This window comes from Pinus tabuliformis, chromosome 6 (genome assembly GCF_031772625.1).
Source record: "Pinus tabuliformis cultivar Carrire ecotype Pingquan chromosome 6, CPIR1, whole genome shotgun sequence".
Taxonomy (NCBI): domain Eukaryota; kingdom Viridiplantae; phylum Streptophyta; class Pinopsida; order Pinales; family Pinaceae; genus Pinus; species Pinus tabuliformis.
The window spans coordinates 542,413,967-542,432,674 of NC_142292.1; positions in this window are offsets into that span (position 1 = coordinate 542,413,967).

Below are 18,708 nucleotides of genomic sequence, written 5' to 3' on the forward strand. Positions count from 1 at the left end.
AAGAAATGAAATTAAAGTGGCACATCCATATTCCATTCATTAATTATCATTGTTCCTATTCTTTGTACATGCCCAAAGGAGAGTTACAAGCGACATTCCAACAAATCAAATGTCATTGTTGCATGTATTAATCGTCCTTGAATCCCCTGTGCTCAATTGTTACACTCGATTCACTCTCTCTCTCACTTTGCTCAGCCATATTTCCAGCCTTAATACAAACTACAAATTTCTAACTCTTCTTTTTATGGATTGAATTTTGGGGTTGTGCGTTGAATTCTACTATTTATTCAATCGCTATCAAATCTTGAGTAAGTTGAACATCTGTTATTGTTGGCTTAGGTTGGGCTGACCCAGGTTCGATCCTTTACTGTGCACCAACAAAACCCTCAATCACTATCCCTTTTAGCAATGACCTGCAAGAAGATCACAGTCTCACTCGAAGTGACTATGGGTGGATGCAGAACCAGGTTTTTGTAACCTTGAGGAATGATGGGATGTGGTGTTTTTGTGTTTTCTTGCACTTAAGATTCATTAATTACTTCGTATTCATACATTACTTTGTCATATTACATTCATCACTTAAAACATATCATATAAACCCATAATCATTACTGCGCTATAATAAAATGCAACTGTAATAATATTGTTATGATACAACAGATAATAAGCAAAGATACACATGAAGACACAAATTTTACCATGGTTCATTTCAATGTGGGACTACGTCCACAAGAACTGTTGCTTATATTAGGGAATTTATACAAAAAATAATTCTTAGCCTGCGCACTCATCCCTCTGTGCACTCAGTTGTAGAGCCTCACCTTCCTTCCAAAGTAAAGATCAACAAGATACAACCATAACACAGATCGGGATCATAAAGATGATGATTCTCTTCTTTATTATCCATCCCTATATATACTATTACATCGAGGGATATATCATCGCAATACCATGGTCCATATACTATGGACTCCCCTAATAAAAGCTAGTATGGTCCAAAAACCATTCATCATTTACAAAATAATATTATTTTACAAAAAGGGAGGGGCTTCGACCAGCTCCGAAGCCCATATACCGCATGGTATATCTATTGTGCGGTCCACTTTGGTGCTCCACTGCGTGGTCCACTTCGCGCTTCGCTGCATCCTTTACTTCGCATTCCACTTCCCAAAATGCAGAGTCTTCATCAAAATCTAGGTCAAGTTGGGATGGTCCCAACAACTATGATATTATCATTGCTAATACCAATCAAAATGGCACCAACAAGGCCTTAATCAAAACCAAATCCTAAATTGTGACTTGATAATTTCTGTAAAGATACTGCCATATTTGGATCCAAGGTCCAAATTGCCTTTCTAACGTCCATACACCATACAAACTCCTTACATATCCTCCATTCTAAGGTTCAATGTATCTCCATGTACTGTAATAGAAATAAAAGAAAACAAAATATTTGTAGGTAGCACCATATTAAAAGGTTGTTTGGTATTGCAAGGTTTGTTGATATGCCATAGATTGTGGGTTCTATCCTTACATAGCTATGGTTTCTTCTTTCTTCCATAGTCTATGGACACCGTGGCGGTCAATTTTCTTAAATATTCCACGCAAATGGGGTGTTGTGAGATGTGGTTATCTTATAAATTTTAGGTCAGTAGTACTAAATGGTTTTTAAGATAAGAAAGCACAAGTCCAATTTTTGAGGTAATGAGATATTATTTTTTGGCAATGGCATTGGTTTGTCACAATGGTTTTTAACATGGATCAACTATATAGGGGTTCTTAGGGAAGAATGCACCAAAAACTTTAATCTCATCTTCTTGCACGTTTGTGAAAATTTTAGAATTTGTATATCCATTGTAAGCTCTTGGAAAAATGACAAGGTCATATAAAGGCTAATAGGTGCTTGAAGAGCTTGAAATGGAAAGGGTGTAACAACCCCTGGTTGATTTTCCATGTAAATGAAATAAGACCAAGGTCACCGGACACGTATTCCAAGATGAGTGGTGGGAAAAACATTATAGTGGGCATCACTTGTGGTTAATAATGGCTATGGAAATTGGAAAATTAAAAGAAGCAAAAATTGACATTTAATTATGAAAATAAAGTAAAATAGGAGAAAAGGAAGGTAAAGATACAAAAATTTGCATGCAAGGGAAAGGAAAAGGGAGATCAATGATAAAAGGCATCAAAGAAATAGTTCACAAATTTTGTTAGTTTAGTTTTGGTTCTCACCTTCCACACTCTCATTCTCTCATGCTCTTGAACACTTAGAATATTCTTGGAGCACTCTAGCATTCATTTGGATTTGGAAGAACAAAAACAAGAAAGCAAAGGAAAGCAAGGAAACGCAAGGAGATAGTTGGATCAACAACTACAACATGCTTACTTTACAGGTAATAGGTTGCATGTGTGATCTCCCTGTTGATTTTTGGATGCATGATATATGCATATGATTCCTTGGTTATGTGTTGTCATTGGCATGGATATTTGCCTAGATTAAAAGTGGTTTCAACCTTGCCTTTCCATTTCCTGGATAGCCATGGTGTAGTGGGTTCCCCATTTTACGTTTCTGCTTGGTTCTCAGGTTCTTATGGTTGTGGATTGGAAAGAACGCTTTGAAGCCCTAAAACAACTTGGGTTCCTTGGAGGTTATGGGTTAATTTACTAGTTTGTATAGCCGTGGGTTGGGACAAATGCTCTGGAGCCCTGGAACAACTTGGTTTCCCTGGACGTTGTGGGTTGAGTTGCTAGTTCCTTGAGCCTTAGACAACTTGGGTAGAGATAGATTTGGTTGATCTTAGTGATTTTGGACCATATAGGTGAGATCACTGTGGTTAAGGCTTGAGGTGGTTGGCCTCTGGAAGCCTTGGTTTATTTTATTTTTTTTTAACCCTTGTGATCCCACATTCATACTTGGAATATGGTGTGGGAGTGATTGACTTAAAGAGAGATTTGGTTCAGTCCAATATATGATAAGGTGGTACGTGGTAGTCCTTGAATTAGTTGGCATTTTCATACGTTAATATCAACTATTTTCCTATTGTGATCTATGAGAACTTGTATTGATTATTATGGTGACCTTATGGTTGATTCATCATAGTTCCTATTCTGGTTATATGTTGGTTATATGAATGCTTTTAAGATGTGCTCTAGATATGGCTCGTTCATGATATGATAAGTTACTGTATGGTTTATGAATGCATAGTATAACAAGTGTTATTACATATAGCTGGAGAGGGAATTGAGCCTTCTTGGTCATTTTCAGATGAAGTTCAGAAGTTTATGATCAAATATGCATTCATGACCTATAGCATATATGTTGTCATATGTTTGACGAAATGTCTATCTTGCATTAGGCATGTGTTGGTCAAGATCTGGCTCAAGTTATATTTATTTATCATTGTTATCCTTATTTTCATGGTTCTGGAAAGTTACTGGAATTTCTTAGCAGTGGTCTAGAGGCTTTCCTGAAAAAGAGGCATAGGTCTCACAACCACATGCATTGAATTGAGGAATTTGGGTCATAACCATTGGAATCCAAGCCTATGCGTGTAGTTATAGCCTCCCAACCACATGCATACAATGTTATGGGTGTGGTTGGGGAGTTGTCTTGTGAAAAAAGAGTTCCAACTCAGGGATTAATCACTTGGGGTGGTTTGCAGGCTCCGAAGTGGTTTTTAGTCCCTCAGGGATGGTTGTAAGTTACTAGTTAGTCGACCCCACATCCATAACTGGAACTTGCAGGTCGGGTCATATCATTATAAGAAGCACCTCAAGTTTACCCTGGAGAGCTTGTCAAAGTGGGTAAATGTGGGGTGGGGCGTTATGGGGTGGTATCATAGCTTCCAAGTTCAAATGCTTGGATTGAATCGGCTAAATGCATGCATGTAGGTTACGTTTTGTTATGGTCATGATGTTTATGTATGAGTTTATATGATTTTGAATAATATATCATGTTGATCTGGACTGATTTGTGCAAATTTGATAGCCTCCCTTGAACTTCATTAAGGTATGATTTTGATTATGTCTCTATTTGGTTTATCTAACATGTCATGTTTGTAGGCAATAGAAGATCAGAGATGAAGAGAAAAATGGTGGGATACATTTCACATGACTCCCCTTACAGGCTTGATGTGAATTCAATGGAATGGGATAGGTTAGTTGAGCACCAAGGACAAGAGTAGTCTCTTGATATAGAAGATACACTCAGAAGTTTGAAGGAAAAAATTAGAAGTTGTATGGAAGATAATAAACGATTGATTGAGGCATAGGAAATGATCTCCAAAGCCCAAGAAAAGTAAGAAGAGGTTAATGCAGTCATCCTTCATATTCTTTCGAATTTTCAAAAACAGGGACAACTAAGGATCAATCATGGATAAGGGGAAAAGACTAGTGGGGCATATGGTAGGAGGTTTCGATCAGGATACATGTTAGACAAAGATGATATAGTCAGAGGTGGAAGATCTTTGGATACACCTGACAGGTGGGCTAGCACTCATGGATTTTATTCTATCTCTAGTACTAAGAGACATCATCATCATTAACACTAGCATCCTTATAGGAGAAGTGAGAAGAAATATCAAGAAAGATAATCCTCCTGCTTTTGATGGGGATGTGAAGAAATTAAAAGATGCAGAACAATGACTACTTGGGATGAAGAAGTTCTTCAGATTGCATGATTATTCATAGAATATGGAAGCCAAGATAACAATCTTTAGTAACAAGGGAAAAGTAAATATCTAGTGGGAAGATGTGAAGCATGTTAGAGGCACTAGGGTAGAGAGTTTAGTTGGCATGATTTTAAAAGATTCTTTAGGAAGAAGTACTTATCTGGGAGATATTATGATAGAAAGACCAAGGAATTATATGAGTTGAAGATGGGCTCCATGACAGATGAAGAGTACACAAACCAAGTTTGCAAAGCTGTTGAGGTATTTTCCCTACCTCAAGGACGAGAAGACAAAGGTCCAAAGTATCATCAATGGATTTCCTTTAGCATTTAAAGATAGGATTGAGTATGATGAGTCTTGGTCATTGGAGGAAGTCATCGGGAAGCTAAAGCATTGTTATGAGCAGTCTAAGTGAAAGTATGAGCCTAAGCAAGACTAGAAAAGTAATGAGAATACTAAAGGAAAGCGGGCTAAGAAGCGAGGAAGACCTTAGGATGTAGGTGACAAGGAGAATGTTGCATCTTATAAGAATTTCAATGTAGTTGAGAAAGAACATGAATTTTAGCCTAAGAAATAGAGTAAGGTTGATGGTAGGAAGCCTTTGAGGTGTTGGACTTGTGGTGGAGAGCATTGCAGGAGTGAGTTCCCATTGCATCAGGGTGGCATGCCTCAACTTTATAGTGCTCATGAGGCACATATAGTTGGAGATGTTCAACATATGGTCTCTTACTGGAATATGCCTCCTCTAGTGTCTTCATCCCAAGAATCCAATGTGGGCTACGATTATGCAAATAAATCGTTGTGTTGCATGCCTCATCCCATAAATTTAGTGGTAGGCCCTAATCATGCAACATCGCCCATGTTTCCCTTACAATGCTTCAGTTCTTCCTCTCAGCCACCCCATTTTGTTGTGGGTTATGGGGTGTCATCAACTCCTGTTTAATCCCTTCTGCTGCACAGAAGTTCTTAAACTCATTTGAGAAATACTCACCATTGTTATCATTCCTCAGAGATTTAACCTTCTTGCCAGAATATTTCTTGACCAATGCTTTAAATTCACAAAACTTTGTGAATGTTTGATCCTTCTTCTAGATGAAAAATGTCCAACATTTACGAGAAAAGTTGTCAACAAATATAACATAATATATGTGTTTGGACGTGGATGCTATCGAGAATGGTCCACACACATTTGAATGGACTCACTCTAGAATCACCTTTTCTCAACTATCTCTGTCGTGAAAGGAAGCCTTGGTGTATTTTCCCAAAGTACACCCCTTTCATGTATCAATTTGCTCAAGTGTACCTTTGGGAAGACTAGTAGAGTTCTGCTGCATGATTTTCAAAACCCCATGATGCAAGTGACCCAATCGCCTGTGCCACAACTCGCCAATGTCTTGGCTCCACACCTTCTCTACTTTCGTTCTCAAAGCAACATAATCATATACCTCCAGCTTATAGAGATTCTTAACTCGAATCCCTATCTTCTTTACTTGACTTGTGTCTATGTGTCGGAGGAACGCCTTTCCTTTCGATAAGATCACACCATAGCCTCTATCCTCAAGCATGGTGAATGATACTAAGTTATTCTTCAACCCATGCACATACATAACATCCCTCAAGGTGAGAGGAGCACTCTACTCCCTCTAAAAAGTAAACATGCCCAATCTAGTAGCATTATACCTCCTGTCGTCACCCATCTCGATATGCATCTAGAGATCTTTCTCCTCCAGGTCACTGAACAACTCCTTGTCACCATTCATGTGGAATGAAGCTCCACTATCTACGTACCATACACTACCAATCATTGATGACACCATGCATGAAATGAGAGTAAAGTCCAATTCAAATTGAGAGGCAAAAGCCTCACCTGACGCTCATCCTCAGGACTTCTTCTTGGACTTCTTGAGCGGACAATTTGTAGAAAAATGACCCAGCTCATGACAATGAAAGAACTTAACTTTCGTCGTGTCTTTCTTCTTACCTCCGCGGAAAGAATATGATTTGGAATGGGACGCCTTCCCTTTCCCTTTCCTTGCTTAATCGCTAAGGCATAATTTTCCTCATCATCAGTATTTGATGAGGAACCATCTCTGGTGTTCCTTCTGAGCTCCTCGCGCATCAAATTTGACCACAGTCGTTCCTAATCTCGCAACTTCTCCCTTCCATTCACATAGTTCTGATAATTATTCCAACTCTTAGGAAGGCTTAGGAGAGCTACGCTCACCATATCATCCTTGCCAATGGTTATTCCGACACTTCCAAGCTCACCACAACAGTGAGTGAACTTGGTTAATTATTTTGGAATGGTCTCACCTTTCTCCATCTTGATCTTTTGAATCTTGTCTTGCAATGCCAAATTCCTATGGTCACTATTGTTGGTCTATCAATGCTTTCCACATAGAATACAAGGTTTCCTTCCCATGAAGACTCGAGACAATGTGGTCTCGAACTCCCTCGAGGACTATCCAACTCACCTTTGCCACACACTTCCTCCATTTAGGTAGAATTTTTGTATTCAATGTTGCTGGCTTGGGAATTTCTTGATCAATGAATTCATTCAAGCCATTATCCTCTAGCACAACCTCCATTTTTTCCTTCCATTCTGTATAATTTGAGCTGCCATCCAAGGTATACTCGACTCGAAACTGTAAAATGCCATCTGTCGATCCTGAAGTATGTATTGCAAATTCAAATTTCACCTGTAACCCAAAACTCAAAACTTTGAAATATCCTCTAGTATAATGCCTTTAACTCTGATACCATGTATATTTTCCTGTAGATTCACAGTTCATGTAATGTACTAAAACATAAGACAATAATCTACTCTACTCTTTAAACAACAAAAACCAAGAATCGATGAAAACAATAATTGACAAGAGGAAGATAATCAAAGACACATAACACAATTTTTTCTCTGGGGAAAACCATTGATCAAAACCTGGACTATCTATTGCATTAATTAGAAATCTGAGTGATAATACAAATCTTGTTCTCACAAGAACAATTTTGCACAAGTATGATCAACTCTCTACCTCATAAGCCCGCACTGACCAACACTTAGCAAATTTTTGCTACCTTCTGAGCCCCTATTTCATTGTGCAATTCATGTGAGTAATAGCCCATATTTAACTGGGAATTATTTCTTCCATAACTATGCAATCCAATCCAGGTTCCTCTCTGATTGCATGTATGATCTGTACAACTCAGATCATTCTACAATTGATAGTACACTGTCCCTACATTCTAGTCTCAACTGGGTCTTTCTTTGAATCAACATGCATGAGTTTCTCATGAGGGAATATTTATTTATCTGGAGTAGCACTAAGGATGCACCAGAGCACCAATTCACTACTAGACCTCTACTAGTTCCAGAAACAGTAGAACTAGTTTACCTGTCTATAACTCAGTCAAACTGAGTTTTCTAATTACAACTCAAATAAAATCATCCTGGAACCCTAAAATTTAGGGAGAACATATACATGGGTACATAAATACTTCCAACTCAAAATTCCTAAGCTAATTAAGTCAATTAAACTTAATTAACTATTTACAAGTTGCTATAAGAATAGAATTCGATTTTAATTCTCAGTTTAATTCAGGGACAAATTAAATTGGAATTTCTTGTTGCCATTTCTCAACAAGAAGATATACATAAACATAATAACAAATCAAAAACATCACAAGTAATTATCAAGAATATGAAATCTTTCTGCCTTTTTGATTTTCTGACAAAAGGAAGGAACTAGCGGAAGGCTGGTAGTTATGGAGGGACAACAGGAAGGAGAAGATACAACTGAGTGAGAAAAGAGCAAGGACAACTGAGGAATGAATACAACCGAGCAAGGGAGAAGGAACTAGTAGTTCAGGTTGGCACACAGAGAGAAGGAAGAACAAGTCAAAGGTAGAAAGGAGAACTAAAAAAGGTTGTTGTTGATGTTGTTACTATCGTTGTCACGGAGCTATGAGAATTTCTTAGTATCTGTCATTCCATAAGCTTGTGTATTGTTCTGTTATAGTCTTATGCATTGAGAAAGAGCCCTTGAGCCTGATGTAATGTATTCACCACTCAGATTAATGATGAATCTATTGGGACCATCGTGTTTTTGTTGTATGTTATTCTAGTTCTTTAAATTTTTTATGTATGCGCATATTTAAGTAGTCTCTCTATTAAACTATGTATGACCTGTTGCGGTTTGACTTCCTTGTAGAGATACAGTTTTCTCTGCTCTTGATTCTCTAATATGATTCTCCCTGATACTAGATTTCAAACCCCGGCTAGCTAAGGTTGCGACATGACTCGGGTGAGAATCCTTATCCATTCCGGGTAAGGTGAAAATGTCGATGTTGTGCTAGACTACAATGGAGCCTTGTTGGCCCCTGCCCTAGACCCAGGGTCTCAACCTTGTTGCTATTTCTACACCAACACTCCTCTTTACAAAAAACCTGCAATCAATAGCCTTACAACCAAATACATTGCATGAGTAACAATAGTCATAAAAGGAATTGTTATACCTGACTATAGATGATCTTTTTGTTGAGAGCATTTTTCCTTGATTCTTTGCTTGAGATGGCTTTTGTTAAAATAATAAAATGTGGTAAAATTCCCATTTGTATTACTCATTTGATGGAGATTATGATTGCATTGAATTCCTATTTTCGGGAGGACCAAAATCGACTTAAATATCACCTCATTTGGACAAGAAGAAGTTGATTTATGAATTATTTTATTCATACATATATTCTGGATCAGGTGGGCCCTATGCACATGTACCAATGGACAGGTCAAATGGACCCTCATGGAATCCTATAAACATAATAGAACTCAATCTCATTTTGACACGGATCAAGCTCTCTTCTCCTCTTCTATTTTTTTCTTGTCTCGCACAAGTATGATGAAGGAAGCTCACACAAGGGTCTGAAGCTACAGGGTGAAGCTCGCACTAAACTAGGGTTTTTTTATTCCAGGACGTTGGCACAGAATTGAGAATTTTAGTCCCTAGACACTGGCACACAGTGCTCATGAGAGCGTCCAATGGGAACTGGTACAAGAGTCTTCATGGAGCGTCTGGGAGTCTGGGTCAGTTTGGTCCCTGGATGCCTGCACAGAATGGTATGGGAGCATCTGAGATGTCATAGTCATTGTCATGCCGTTCACAGAGAGTATCCAGGTCTATCATAGTCGCTCTCACAGCTCCTCCTCTCTGCGTTCAGTACTCCAAGATGATATTTTAGTATTCTAAAGATTCTACTCAATGACAATAGTGTTCAGTAGTATCCAGCAGTTGGCTATAGGAAGTGACTATACATTACAGTTATCAAAATCAAAGTTTTGATGTTTAGATGCATTTCATGGATATTCTAGTTGTTGTGAAGATATGGATCATTATACTCTCTTTTTCTAAATCATTTGATGACAATCTATTAGAAAAATATTTGCAAGGGTTTTCCCCATAATGGGTTTTTCCCTGGTCTCTGACCAATCTTGGTGTCTCTATGTGTGCATACTTTTCTTCTGTTGTTCCTTTATGTTCTGATGCATTGATGATGATATTTTTCTTTCTACATAGTTGCATATGTTGATGAATAATTAAGTAAATCTGAATAATGTTATGATGCTATGGGTGAACTTAATGTATTAATGAAGAACTGCAATTATCAAAGCAAAGAACAATATAGCCCTATGAAAAATTAACATGGTATCAGAGCTAGGCTGAATAAAAGCCATGGAGATCACCCCCATAGAGACACTTTTGATGGAGAAAATAAGAGGATGGTGGATACCTAAGATAATCCTAGGGTATGAAGGAAATACTAGGTATTTAGTGCATAAGGATTTGATGGTTAGGGTTTGAGAGAAACCCTGGTTTATGGCAACAACTTGATATTTGATGTATGAAACTCTAGCATGGTATATGTGAAGATGCTCAAGCAATAGGGATAGATTTGATGAATCCCTAGATTGTCGAGTTGATTGAAGGAAACATTCCTATGTGGAATATAGATAGTGATGACTCTTGAAGGTTGTTTCAAGAGGGAGAGGATCACCTCTCATTGAAGATAAGTACTCCTTAACTTATTATGTTTCTTTGTGTCTTAACTCTTGTTTAAACTTATGGATTTCATTATTATGATTATTGTTTTTACCATTTCTTATACTTCCTACGTGTATATTTTAGTATATGGATGTATCTTACCTTTTTGATGAGATGTGATAAGTAGATCCCTCTTGAGGATCATTTGAGATGCAGGAAAGAAAAGCTAGATCTAGAAAGAGGTAAAGAGGCACTTGATGAAAAGGTAACAAGCACTACAAGTTTTCTATGAGAAGGTGCGTGGGTATTTGAACACTACAAGGTATGGGAGGTATATTGTTTCAATTGTTATGTTTTAGCTATAACATCGAATGACTAGGAAATCCTTATGGTATGTTGAGAATGTCTCCTTCGTAAATGGCTCGTGCTTGCACATGATAGAGATTTGAACTTATATGAAATGGTGCACCTGGTATTGAATATTTTGATCATGTTGATCTTCTTGATTCTATGAGGCTACTTATTGTTGATCTTGGATATAGTGGCATAACTTGATGTTTGGCTAACATATGTTGTTCTTGGAGATCCTGATTTCATGAAGAAGGCTAGTACCTTGACTCTAGTAAATGATACTCTTGATACTTTACATTCCCTTGACATGATGGATCTCTTATAGAAGGTTACCTCATTGATACTGATAATTCTTGTGATAAGTATGATGAAAGTATGTTGACACTCTTGTTGTTTTGGTAAAGTTTTATTGAATGACCTAACTTGGTCCTATGGTAACCTTGATGATAGAACTATGAGTTTGATACTCTAGATCTCTTATTAACTGTGGTCATGTCTTTGATAGTAATTATGGCATATGGTAAAACTAAATTCCCTAACTTGATGGATTGACTTGATAGAAGTGATATTGTGTTCATGATCTTTGAAGTATGTTGTCACACCTGTCCATTGTCCCTATCATGTGAATCTAACCTTTGATGAAAGATTGATGTCATGATATAGTAGCTGACGTGAGCATGATATGACCATGATGGATATATGTTTGATTATATGATTTGATGTTGCATGAATCTAAAGACAAGTTGATGACATGAAAGAAGTCAAATGAAGTAGATTCCCAATTAGAGGGAAAATCTCTTCTCAATATTCTCACTCTTATTACTATATGCATTCTGTATTGTTGGAATATGATTTATGTGCATCTGACATTATTGATATGTAGTAAGGTCTCAGATCCAAAGCCTGTACAAAAATTCAGGTTTTTTCTCGGACGCAGGTATAGAACTGGGAATACTCATCCCTGGATGCACGCATGCTAAGGCCTAGGCAATGTCCAGGAAACTAAAGACGCTCCCATGGTAACCTGAAGGGAGTGTCTAGAGGTTTGACTACAATTGACCATCATCTAAATATTTATGAGGTTTTATGAACTCCAAATCAAGATGTTCACCTCGAGGATGTCATTTCCACAGATAAGTAGCAGATATCCGAAAGATTTTAAAGCAGGGAAGTTTGAATGTTTGTAGGTGATCATGACATACATATAGATATGTCATTATGTTTGAAGTTTGTGATACAAGAGTTTGATATATTTTGGATGATTGATATATATGAGTTGTATGATGTCTAATGATGACCTTAATCTCTGACTCAATGATTGAGATATGTCTTGGGCTATAGATCTTACTATGATAAAAAAAAATTGGATATTGACATGATGCCTAATGTTTTGAGTTGATGACTGATGATTTGCCTTGATGTCAATGATATATGAGCATAGTGACTTCCTATGACTTGTATTATGGGAATGAATTGATTTATATTGCATGGTTGACGACAACCTGTTGGCATGAAAACAGATGATGTCATGACTTGTGAAATCCCTACCTGTCATATGGTTCAAAGAATTGACTCTGAGATATTGATGATCTGGCTTCTAAACTTTGATGAGTTGATTTGATTGCACAATAAGGATTTATGAAAGGCTAATGGTTTGGTAAAGTGTTATGGTTTCTGTGATAATTGCATGAAGCAAGATCCCTTGATCTAGATATGTCCACATTGACAGTTATCTCATGAAGCTGGGATGATGTGTTGATCCAACCCTTTACCTCATAAGTGTTCCAAGGTACGACTTTGATTTTGATTTTGGTTTTTATATAATGATGATTTACTTTTGTCAGGTAAATAACCTCTGATGATATAAGTGAGAGGGAGATGGCTTCTGAAGCTCATAATATTGTATCATGGCATGATCAATCGATTTCTGACGTTGGGAAAAAATAATCTATATTGTGAAGCTATTGAAGAAGCATTATAAATTGGAAATGAAAATCCTTGGACAATTCGATTTGAAGTTCAAAATGTTGTTGAACTTGACATGGAATCCAATAATTGATTAAAGCATTGATGTTCTATTTAGAACATCCATCTGTATATATATGATGTGCATGGCACCTGAATAAGTTCATGATTGAGCTGCTTCATACACATTTCTGCCAATAATCCTTTGAGATGTTTGCATGATATGATCTATTCTTGGTCTGAGATATTCTTCCTATCATATGGAGATTTTGATGTTGATTATTTATGAGAACATATGAGTGTTGCCTCAGTATGAAATATGACATGATGAGAGGTCCGTGACACAACCGAGGTAGAGTACGATGTTTCTGGCATGACTAGCTATGAGCAGGATGAAGAAGCTCCTTAGAGAGATGTCTGAGCATGACTTGGATATGACACGGATACATTACGATAATAAAAAGAGGTATCTGATTGGTAGTGAATCCCATATATATATATATATATATATAGTTGGGACCGTGATACTCTCATATATTGAGACAGTGCAACTATATGAGACAAGCTTAGGCTTGTGGTTGGCACCTCCTCGAGAGGGAGGATGATTATGGTATCCTTTTTGTGACTTAAATGATTATTTATGCCCTAACATGATATTTGATTTGATGTCATGTATAAACAGGAGACAAATGCTACTGATAGGTGATGATTACTTTATACAAGTATGATGTTATGAGTATGATGAGAGAAATGTTGATCGAGGACACTGAGCCATACCCTTCCCCCTTGTTTAAGCTCCTAGGGTGAGGAATTGAGATAGAGGGATCCTAGGGTTGAGGGAACTCTGGACAATACGACATTACCCCTACTTGTTAACCATAGGGTTGGAGTAGCAGCTCATCTTATCTTGGTCGTTGCAGAGTATACCCCAGTTGGCATCATACCCACAAGATGGAATTGTTGGGATTATCCCTCTCTATCTGGCCAATGGTTGAGGACGCTTGGGGACGTGAGATCCTTACTTTGGTAAGTCAGGTATCTCGTCTAAGCTAATATTATGATCCATGTGTTATACCACTTGACTATTCAGGGTCATTGATGGAAAGATTAGTAGGCAATAAGATGGGTTGAGTAGTAGCTCCACTACATCACCTATTGCTCGATATGGGGTCATAGTAGTAGCTCCCCCATGGGAATTCGGGTTGAGTAGTAGCTCCCTGATATGGTTTCAGGTTGAGATGTGATCTCTAATGATATGCTCTCTGATGTTGATGCAGTTCATAGATCTGACTCCCCGTCGATATTTTTGGGTAGTAGCCCGATGGTATTTCTGGGTAGTTGCCCGATGACATTTCCAGGTAGTAGCCTGATGACATATTTTTGGGTAGTAGCCTGATGACATTTCTAGGTAGTTTTCCGATGACATATTTCCAGGTAGTAACCCGTTGACATATTTCCAGGTAGTAGCTCATTGACAGATATTCCAGGTAGTAGATCATCGACTGATATTCCAGGGATTAGTCCGTTGACATATAATTTGGGTAGTAGCTCGTTGACTAATATTCCAGGTAGTAGCCCACTGACAGATATTCCAGGTAGTAGGTTGTTGATAGAGATTCTGGGTTGTAGCCCGATGAATAGAGGATGGTAACTTAAGCTCCCCTTCGGTGGAAAATTCTTCTTCTTCTAGATTCGAGAATATTCAAAATATGAGCAGGAACAATCAAGAGATAAGCAGGAATTAGAAAGAGATGTACATTGATGATCTGATATTATGAGGTACATGAGATGGTGTGTATGTCATGTTGATCGATGGTACGATATTGTCAGGTGGAATTCTCCCTAGTTGAGAGGGAGTGTTAAAACATGAAACTACAATCAAATTCAACTTTGGACTACTCAATTGATGGAGATTATGATTGAATTGAATTCCTCTTTTTGAGAGGAAAAAAATCGACCTAAATATCAACTTATTTCGACAAATAGAAGTTGAGTTATGAATTATTTTATTCATACATATATTCTGGACAGGTCGGCCCTATACACATGTACCAATGGAAAAATCAAGTGGACCCTCATGGAAGCCTATAAATAGAAGATACCTCAAGCTCATTTGGACACACATCAATATCTCCTCTCTTATTCTATTTTTGTCTTGGCTCGCACAAGTCTAATGGAGGAATTTCTCACAAGGGTCCGAAGCTATAGGGTGAAGCTCACTTTGAACTAGGGTTTTTTTATTCAAGGACACTAGCACATAACTAAGCATTTTAGTCCCCAGATGCTGTAACACAGTGGTCATGGGAGCGTCTAGGGACCCTTGGACGCTAGCATAGAGTCTTCATGAGAGCGTCCGGGAGTCTGGGTCAGTTTTGTCCTCGAACACCCGCACAGAATCGTATTGAAGCATCCAAGTTGTCATAGTCGTTGTCATGTAGTTCACAGAGAGCATCTAGGTCTATCATAATCTCTCTCATAGCTCCTCCTCCCTGTGCCCAATACTCCGAGATGAGATTTCAGTATTCTAAAGATTCCACTTAATGATAACAGTGTTCAGCAGTATCCAACAATTAGCTACAGGTAGTGACTATACTTTACAGTTGTCATAGTCAGAGTTTTTATGTTTAGATACATTTCATGGATATTCTAGTTCTTGTGAAGATATGGATCATTGTAATCTCTTTTTCTAAATCATTTGATGACAATCTATTAGAAGAATATTTGCAAGGGTTTTCCCCATAGTGGGTTTTGCCCTGGTCTTCGACCAATCCTAGTGTCCCTATGTGTGCATGCTTTTATTCTATTGTTCCTTTATGTTCCGCTACATTGACAATGATATTTTTATTTCTACATTGTTTCATGTGCTGATGAATAATGAAGTACATATGAATAATTTTATGATTCTATGGGGTGAAATTAATGTATTAATGAAGAAATGCAATTATCAAAGAAAAGAACAATATAGCCCCATGAAAAATTAACAACTTTTTATTCAGCTCCATAGTTTGCTGCATACTTTGTTGATAAGGATTGATATTCCTACTTCTACAATCTGTTGTAATGTGTCCAAATTTACGACAACTAAAACACTCGACATCTCCCAAAGGAGCAAAGGATCTTCTTGATGGGATTAATTTTCTTGATTTATCCCTCCGTTGTTTATTTTTCTATTGGCCTCCTTTCTTGCTAGTGCCATTTTACTTAAAAGACTTTTTAGATGCTACCTTGGAACTAGATTCTCCTTTAAGATTATTCAACGTCTCAGTATAACCAAAAATCTTCAGCTGATAGTTCTTGTTTTCTAAATCATCTCTCATTAAAACCAATTCAACTTATAATATTCCACATTTTTTTCTTTTTTTCTTTAAACTACTTGTTCATTCCCTCTTCAACTCTCGTTCCTTCTTCTATTTGGGTTCTTAAGTAAATAATTTCTTCTCTAAAATCATGCTCTCTCTCTCTCTTCAAGTATTTGAAGAGTTTCTTCAAATATTTGTTTTCCATTGAAATTATTTCTATTTCTTCCAATGTCAAGTTAAGATTAGCATGAACTTCAACTTATCTCTCCTCTTGGCAATCAACTACTTTGATACTAGGAGAGCATATCTCATCTTGCTGAACATTTTCCTTCCGAGAAGTCTTTTTCTTATTCTTCTTTCTCTTCTCCTTCTTTCTATTATCCTTCCCACATAATAAAACTACTTTGCATACCATACTTTGGTTACATTTGATCTATGTTAAAACCAATCTGAAAACCACGACATTACATATATAGTTTAATTACCCAGAAAATGACCAATTGACTAGATCAACATGAAGTCTGAGACCAATCAAATAATCACAAACCAGATTAACCATGACCATTAAGCAAACCATATTAATTCAATACACCCTCATTCATTAAGTGGACCAGGTCAATGCATAGGAGTGTTACTTGACATCACACCTTCAGTAATTTGATTACATAATGCATTGGTGACCAGATCAATTCAATCCATTTTCTCTGATACCAAATCAATTGCCTTAATTACATTGCACCACACCTTTACATGTTGATCAAAATTAACAATTGTGACCATGTCAAACATGCAAAGGAATAGATCAACCACCTTCAAAAACCTTAGGTAGATTCCATGGGAAAAGCCCATGATATTTCCTTTTTCATTCTACAAGACACATATGCATTTTATTGAAAGCATATAATGTATGCACGTGACTTGTCCACACAAGAGTTGTGTGTATTTAGTTAGGCTCATATTTTAGAATACTGCACCGCCTAGATCAACAACAACTTCAACAGTTGCATCAATCCTTTTGCAAACAACCTTCCAAGAACCTCTACAACACCAGAACACATCAAGACATTAGGTTGACATCATTGCCGAAATGCCAATAGTGCCAAAACCTGCATGCTACAATTTAGTTAATCTGCCACATGATTTTATTTTATTTTATTTTTACATGTCAAATTTCAAATTCATACTTAATAATGAGTGCCAACCATCTGGATTTCCTGACATTTAGACGAGGATATTGAAACAAGTACTTCAACCCATTATGGTCAATCATCAATATAAATATATGACCAAGCAAGGAATTCCACCACATATTAAGGGCATGGATAATAGTTACAAGTTCCAAGCCACGTGTTGCATAATTATTCTCATGCTCATTGAGCTTATTGGATTCCTAACTAATTACATATCTATTTTGCATTAGGACTTATCCTATCCCTTCTTTGCATGCATCAATTCACACTAGCATATAATTATTTAGATTAACAATCTTCAATTCTAGTGCATTGATAATGAGATACTTTAGTTGTTGAAATATTTCTTCACATTCCCTTGACCACACAAACTTCACTCCTTTCTTTTGCAATGAAGCTATTGGATGAATGATCTTGCAGAATCCTTGGATGAATCTTTGATAGCATTGTATGAATCCCATGAATGATATCTCTTTAGTAATGTTCCTCAGGGTGGGCTGATCTATGATGGTCTTTATCTTATCAGGATCCACTATGATCCCTTGTTCAAAGACATTGTAACCTAGATAGTGAAATTTCTTTTAGTAGAAGTCACACTTGCTAAACTTAGCATATAGATGATGCTCCCTCAACACTTGTAGCACAACCTTAAGGTGATATTTTTTCTCTTCCATAGCCTTTGATTAGATAAGTATGCCATTGGTGAATACTAATACAAATTTTTCCAAGTACTTACTGAGTATGTTTTTCATTAGGCATATGCATGTAGACAAGGCATTGGTAAGCTCAAATGACATGACCACAAACTTTTAATGCCCATATTGGGTCCAAAATGCTATCTTATGAATATATACATCTTTTATCCTGACTTGGTGGTATCCTAATCTCAATTCTAACTTGAAGAACATTATGCCCCCATGATATTTTTGAACAAATCATTAATTCATGATAATGGGAACTTCTTCTTGATATTCACTTTATTTAGTTGTTTGTAGTCAATACACAACTTGATAGTGTTATCTTTCATCTTAACACACAAGGTTGGTGCCACCTAAGGAAAAACACTTGGCATAATATATCCTTTGTCTAAAATTTCTTTTAAAAGTATCTTTAGCTCCACTAACTTAGGTGTGTTCATCCTGGGATACTAGTATTGTTCTTGTCATGAGATTTATGGAGAAATACATATCTCACTCAAGTG